Below are 7660 nucleotides of genomic sequence, written 5' to 3' on the forward strand. Positions count from 1 at the left end.
TATGTTATTCAAATTCTATATAGTTGTACAGATGTATGTTTTTTGTTTGTTTTTTATTTATTTTTTAAACAGTAATTCTATTTTCAATCAATATAATTAGCACATTGAAAATATGTTTCCAGTTATCATTTTTTTCCGTTTTTCGATGCGGATTGAGAGTTAAGTTGTATGACGTATGTGGGTGCAATTTTATATACGGATCAAACATTTTCTGATCTATATTTAAGAGATGGGGAATTATGTAGATTATTTACATTATTTACATTTGATGGATATTTGTCACAAGTCACAAGTCTCCGGGTAGCCTAGGGGTGAATACATTAGCCCAAGGTTTGACTGGGAAGCAAACATCTTACTACGATGTCGCACCTAAGAAACGTATACACAGCCACACCATATAGACTCGGTCATACTTATAGGTGTAGATATAAATTGATAAAAAAATGTGCGCGCGTGTGTATATAGTATAGTTAATACAAATTTGTATATAAGAATCAGTTAATGACATTGTATGCTTCTCTAGTGTCATATAATTAAATTCAACAATGATAATAATTGTAACAGACGAGGGAAAATACAATGTGTATAATTATTTATAGATTAAAATCGGGGAAGAAGAAAAAAAAACGAGATCCGCGGTTGTATATATCTTTATAGTTGAGCAGTTCTTTATTAAATAGAAACAGACAATATCTTTCTAGTGGAGGCAGTGGAACCTATCACTTGACAGATTGCCATGATTTCGTTGAGAATAACATATGTTGATTCCCACGATGATGCTATTCCAAATAACAAATATTGAATTTATTATCAGTCAATTCCTAGAATTCCGCAGTTTAATAGTCTTTGATATCCGATGTACCAAATGGTATTATAACTTTTCATACACATTTTGCATTTCATTAAATTACCTAAGACAATTATTTCTGAAGTCCATAATAACGGCCACACTAGACTTCTTTAAAAAGAATCAGTGAGACAAAAACGGAGACAAGATCTTATTAGATTTTAATGTTTAGGATTCATAAATGCATGCAAGAAATTTAATAAACACTAATAAATATGTAATGTTTCTAATTTATTGGCATTCGATAGTTCCACGACCGCATGGGCTTAATAATTAATATGTAGTGTCATGAAGCTGAATTTGTGATGAAGAATAATATTGTTACAGGATCGCTTCAATGACTTTGTATAGACAGCTTATCTAATTTCAGTATGATCATTATATAATAATGTTGAAAAGGGGTACTCGAAACATGGTTACCATTTCCTCTCTCTCACTCTCTCTCTCTCTCTCTCTCTCTCTCTCTCTCTCGCCTCCCTCTACCTCTCCTTCCTCTCATTCTCTCTGTCTTTCTGTTGACGCAGCCAGATAACACACACAGACACCTACAAACAAATGTATATAAATATCGGAATACATACATGTGAATGCATGCACATACACACACACATGCACATGCACACACACACATACACACATACACGCACTCACACACACACACACATATATATATATATATATGTGTATGTGTGTGTGTGTGTGTTTGTGTGTGTGTGTGTGTGTGTTTATGTGTGTGTGTGTGTGTGTTTCTGTGTGTGTGTGTGTGTGTGTGTGTGTGTGTGTGTGTGTAAGAAATTAAATAAATGAGCGGAGAACATGTGGCGGTTATCATGGATAGAAGTGTTTCGTATAGAGATTGCATGCGCGTCACCGACCAGTTTGTTCACTGAAAGACTTCAACAAACAGCAATAATTAACACGCGCATATGCAAGCCTATAAACCTACATATATACGAAACTCACCTATGTATGTTTAATAACCTACGTGTATTTATTTCTTACCTTTTATTATTTTTTTTCACTCATTACATTGAGATGATGCTGTGGAACAACCCTATGAAAGTTTTGTGTAAAGTTTTTGTAACCTGATGTCTATTCTTTCACATTCTTTTGAGAAACCGATCGGTAATGGGGACTGAAACAGTCCAACAAGCAGTGGGGAAGGGGGAAACACAGTCACAAAAGCACAAGCACAAACACACACATACATCATGTGGCTGAGAAGCAAAATTCTTTCTGTATACCATCGTTTACTCAGAAAATTATTTTTGCAGATATTAGGTTTTTTTCTTTTCTGTATGTGTTGGTGCGATTAACGAGCTCTAGCATGTCGTCTGCAGTATTTGATTCCCATTGTGCTTATCGAATAATTATATTTAATTAATGCAGAAATATGTTTCATTTTCAAGACTGAAAACATTCTGAATTTCAAATTTCAACATTTGGAACAAATATAAATTATGAACAGACGGACAAAGTAGATATTGATTTAAACATTTTATTTTATTACATTTTGTATTTGTTTTTTTCCATTTTCACAACAACACATTTTCTTGAAACTGGATCTGCAAAATAGAAAAAGCTAATGATTATCGTGACGTTTATAAAGCAGATGATATATTGTATTTGAAAAGCAGTGGCTAATCTAATTGATTATTACGGTTTATAATTTAATCATATAATTTCTACCAGTGTTGCATTACAATTTCCGTGTATCTATTAGAAATCAATTACATAACAGTGGCATCAGACACACGTGTTGTGTTATCATATAGTATAGTTGCAGTCGTATTATTAAGTATATTTGTATAAGGCGCCGAGCTGGCAGAAACGTTAGCTCGCCGGGCGAAATGCTTAGCGGTATTTCGCCTGCTCTACGTTCTGAGTTCAAATTCCGCCGGATTCGACTTCGCCTTTCATCCTTTTGTGGACTATTAAATAAGTACTAGTTACGCACTGAGGTCGGTGTAATTAACTTAACCCCTTCCCCCAAATTTGAGGCCTTGTGCTTCCAGTAGAACGGATTATTTAGTATACAGGTTTCAAAGTGATAGCCCTGTCAACATGCTCCGAGGAGAGAGCAAATGGATTACATCGGTCCCAGTATTCAAATGGTATTTATTTTAATGAACCCAACTCGCCGTATTTGAACTCTGAAAATAAGGACGGACGGAATGCCATTGAACATTATGCTCAGCAAGCTAAATATTCTGTCACATCGCTGCCTTCGTACTATTGATTATGTTAGTTTCAAATTTCGGCTCAAGGCCACTAATTTCCGGTGTGGGATAGGCCGGTTAGATCGGCCCCAGTGCTCAACTGGTAATAATTATATCGACCCCGAAATGATATACAGTTGAGTATATTAACATTGCTTTGCCGTTTATTTTACATCATAAATTGTCATTTTAAAACAATTTTTATTGCTGCAAATGTGAAATGTTGTGGGTTATATTTTTTTTCAGTGATTAAATATCGTTGCTGAAGATGTATTTTTCTTATCATACTCTCTTACTGAAATGTAATTGAAATGAAGGCATCCGATGTAAATATTTTGAAAATATATTGCGTACACATCGTACAGTCGAATCCTGACATATATAAATATATAATCAAACAAGTGTTTATGTTGACGATGTAATAAGGTGGTCGTACTTACGTATCTAGTTTCGGAGAAAATATTTAACTGTAAGGAGCCTCTGAAATGAAAGATTGAATGTGTATCGATATTTGAAGTTACTATAAAATAGCTTAACTCAATAAACGTAAACACTGTTGTGTGGTTTAGATGTTCGCTTATATCTTATAAGTTTACGGATATGATATCAGTGTACCTAGTTTGGTCAAATGTATTCTGGTAAAGGTTTGTGAACGAAATTTCCTAGAGAGAAACTAAGTGGAAACTGGAGGAAAATGCTCCTTTCCTGAAGGTGACTCGGTTTATGAATCGACAGGTTAAACTACAAATCTCAGCCTTTGGCTACATTAAGAAGAATTCATTCTTATCTTCCCAATATTTCCACCCTTTCTGTCACTGGTCGTATTGCAATGGAAATAGACATAAAACCCGGACTGCTTAAATATGTCTTTTGAGCAGATGTATCTACATGTACTGTATCATACTAACCACTATGTAAGTAGCTGACAGGAATATTTTATGATAGAATACAGAAGTGTCAATGTGAATGTGAAATGTGAAACGACATTGTAAACTTGAAACGTGAAATACCAATGGGAAAGCCATGGGACTTTAACTGGATTGAGATGTAAAGAGCTGAAAGCAAAATGTTTCGAAGATAAACAATATTCTGCATGATGTTACCTTGATGATGCTGTGATTGTTTTATCCACTGATAAATATGAAGATACTAATTGTTTCTAAAGTGGTAACCCAGTAGAATCTTTAACGGGTCGATCAAAATGCGTAGCAGCATTTCGTCCACCTTTAAGTTCCGAGTTAAAATTCCACCGAAGTCGACTTTGCTTTTGATACTTTGTGGTCCATAAAATATGTACCATTTGAGTATTGGGGAGAATGTAATCGAGTCCTCCCCTCCGCCAAAATTGCTGGCCGTGTACGAAAATTTGCAGCTAATACTAATGGTTTTGGATTTTGGTATCCAAGACAGCAATTGTGTGCTAATAGAATTATACTATAAAATCGAACCTACTTAATGAATGATGCGTTATTTTATTGACCCCAGTCCTCGAATGGATGATAAGCAAAGTAGACCTCGGTATGATGTGAACTCTGAATGCACGAGTTTGAAGAAATACACATGCATATTGACTGATATTTTAACGATTCTGCCAGCTCATCGATTTTATAAATTCGGATAAATGCAGAAAGTCAGCAGTTTTTAAAAGTGGTATTGATTGATTATATCGATTCTTGTAGGTGATTTGTACATTAATTTATCAATATTTTACTAATAAAAGGTAAATTTGGTTTCGGAGGTGCTTCAAATTAGTACCATAAGAAGAGGAAGAATAAACGCAAAGCATTTTATTTAATGTAATGAAAATAACCTTAATATCAGCGTACCAGCACTATAAATAATATCATTTCTACTATAGGCACAAGGCCTGAATTTTTTGAATCGACACCAGTACACAACTGGTACTTAATTTATCGACTCCGAAAGAAAGAACGGTAACGTCACCCTCGCCGGAATTTGAATTTAGGACATATAGACGAAGAAAATATGCTAAGAACTGTATCCGGCGTGCTATCGATTCTTCCAGTTCATCCCGCTAAACCTGCTATCAATAGATCAATATTAATAGGTTTGCTATAAAAGATCTTACCGACACATTCAGTTTCCCAAACTTTATTGAAATATTCAAAGCATTCATTATCTTTTCCTTTCATACAGTTGCGGTAGTTTTTGAGACGCCTGAAAATGAAAATGTGCGTACGATATTATAATAGAAAAATATATGTCAATATTTGGAGCATTTTTTATTTCAGTCTCATGCGAATGATCTTTTATTATGTTATGGGGCAAAATAATTCCTAAGTTTAGTGACTGATGCAAATCAAATGAAACATGAAATTGATCATTTTTGTCTCTCGGCAAGGAACTGGATTTACATTTATGATGATCAAACCGAATCTGTGGAGTTTTGGGAGATAAACCTTGGAAATCTTTCTTTTACACCCCTATGCACATTAAATTTGTTATACCACTTTGCATTCTATTCATGCAATGCTTGTATTCCATAAATTCATATCATTAACAACATTCGAGTATATTAAGATACGGTGTATAGTAGAAAATACAATATAATGATATTGCACACAAATGAAGCTACCTTAACTCTTTGAGCTCTGACCTCCTGAAGCTTATTTGACCATATACCTGGCACTCCACCGGTAATCTACCGGTAGAGCGGAGCTACGGTATAGAGAAAAATAAGCCATCCACCGGTAAACCGGTGTTACGGGATGAAAGAGTTAAGATAACCACATAAAATATGAACCGATTACTAATTTCCTGTTATTCTTCCTGACAGTAACAAATCCCTGTTATACGTTGTGATTCCCTTCAAGTAATACATTCTACGTGAAGCTCAACAGCAGTTATGTGCAACCTAGTTCACGTTTTAATTTTCGCTGTTTATAAGGCACAGAATAATGTCTTATTCCTTTACAGTTTGTTAAGGGTTCCATATTATTAAGAGTTTATCACCAGCAACCGGCAGTAAATAATTCTCTACTGATGTTTATGAGCAAAAGCCATCCTGCTTTCTTAGAATATCCCTCCTTAGGTAGCTTTGAAGGAAAAGAGAAAAGCAGGTCGAAACGCCGGTTTCACAAATTCATCTTAAACCTATAGATCCAGTGTGTTGTAAATACACATCACTTGAAAACAGGCGTTCTCCGAAAGGAAATACGGCAGTGGTTAGTATATTCACGTTCAGATCTGCAACAACGTGTTAAAAATGAATAGGCACGCCATTTCATTGTTTCAATTAGGGCCGTTCTCTTTGCGCATGATTACTTATATTACAATTGAAATAGATTAAAGTAAACGTCTCTACCAAAAACAGGAACAAAACCTATAAGAATACAGGCCGCGGTATGAATACAGAATATATGGACACATACATAACAAAATACGTCAGTAATAACAAATATGAAGTCTTATTACATGGGATACTGTTCATATTATATAACAAACCACAAACTAAACAGTACCGGAGTCTCAGTGATTTCGGCAACCGTAGCTTAACTTACATTAAAAATAAATATTTATAATAATGCTTTCTATCATAAACAAAAGGCCTGATCGATAAATGAAGAGGTTCAGTCGATTACATCGACCTGAATTGCTCATTTGTTGCTCATTTAATCAACACTGGAAGCGATGGAAATACAAAGTTGCTAAACATTTTTCCAAGCCGCCGCTTTAAATAGAAATGTTAATAATACAAATATGAATGAAATATATAAAGTTATACTTACATGCAGGTATGGAGCCTTGTTTTAAGAACGGTGTCTGGGCCTTTCAAGCACATCTTCTTAGCTTTCAGGGTACACTTGTGTGACAAAGCAGCACCTTCAGGTGAAATGTAGAACAGCTCAATTGATTAATACATAATAATAATAATAATAATAATAATAATAATAATAATAATAATGGCAACAAGCAATAATGCTATCTAGTATAGAGACAAGGTCTAAAATTTTGATAACGGTTCTGCCGGTTCACCGCATTAGTATTAATGCGAATAATAATAAATTATGTTATACGTGAAATGTGGATGCTTCCGTGTATGAACATATTTGTTATTGATGTATACACACGCAGACAGACACACACACACACACACACACACACAAAACACATAGACTGAAACACAAACGCAAATTGACATATACATGCACTCTATTTTTATTTTGGAGGGACACCTATAAAACCTTTAGAGTCAGTCCGGTTAAATCTATTTCCATTCGAGCAATGATATACATTAGTTTTTAATTTGTAAAAAATACAACAGGCGGTATAATCAACAATTTAAAACATTTTACTACATCATAAAATAAGCCATTGGACATGTATTGGTATATTATCATATATAAGGCGAAATATGGTCTGATTCGTATATGAAATAATTATAATGTCAAGTAACATTTTAAATTATCAAAAATATCGATTTACATTTTACGTATGTCGTAAGTGCACAGTTTAGCATTAAAAAGTTAAGCATCCCGTTATCTGCATATATAAGCATAGAATGGGATTATTAACATATTGATTCAACTGCATGCGACTTAAATATATATATATATATATATATATACATATA

Source organism: Octopus bimaculoides, chromosome 18 (genome assembly GCF_001194135.2).
Source record: "Octopus bimaculoides isolate UCB-OBI-ISO-001 chromosome 18, ASM119413v2, whole genome shotgun sequence".
Classification (NCBI taxonomy): domain Eukaryota; kingdom Metazoa; phylum Mollusca; class Cephalopoda; order Octopoda; family Octopodidae; genus Octopus; species Octopus bimaculoides.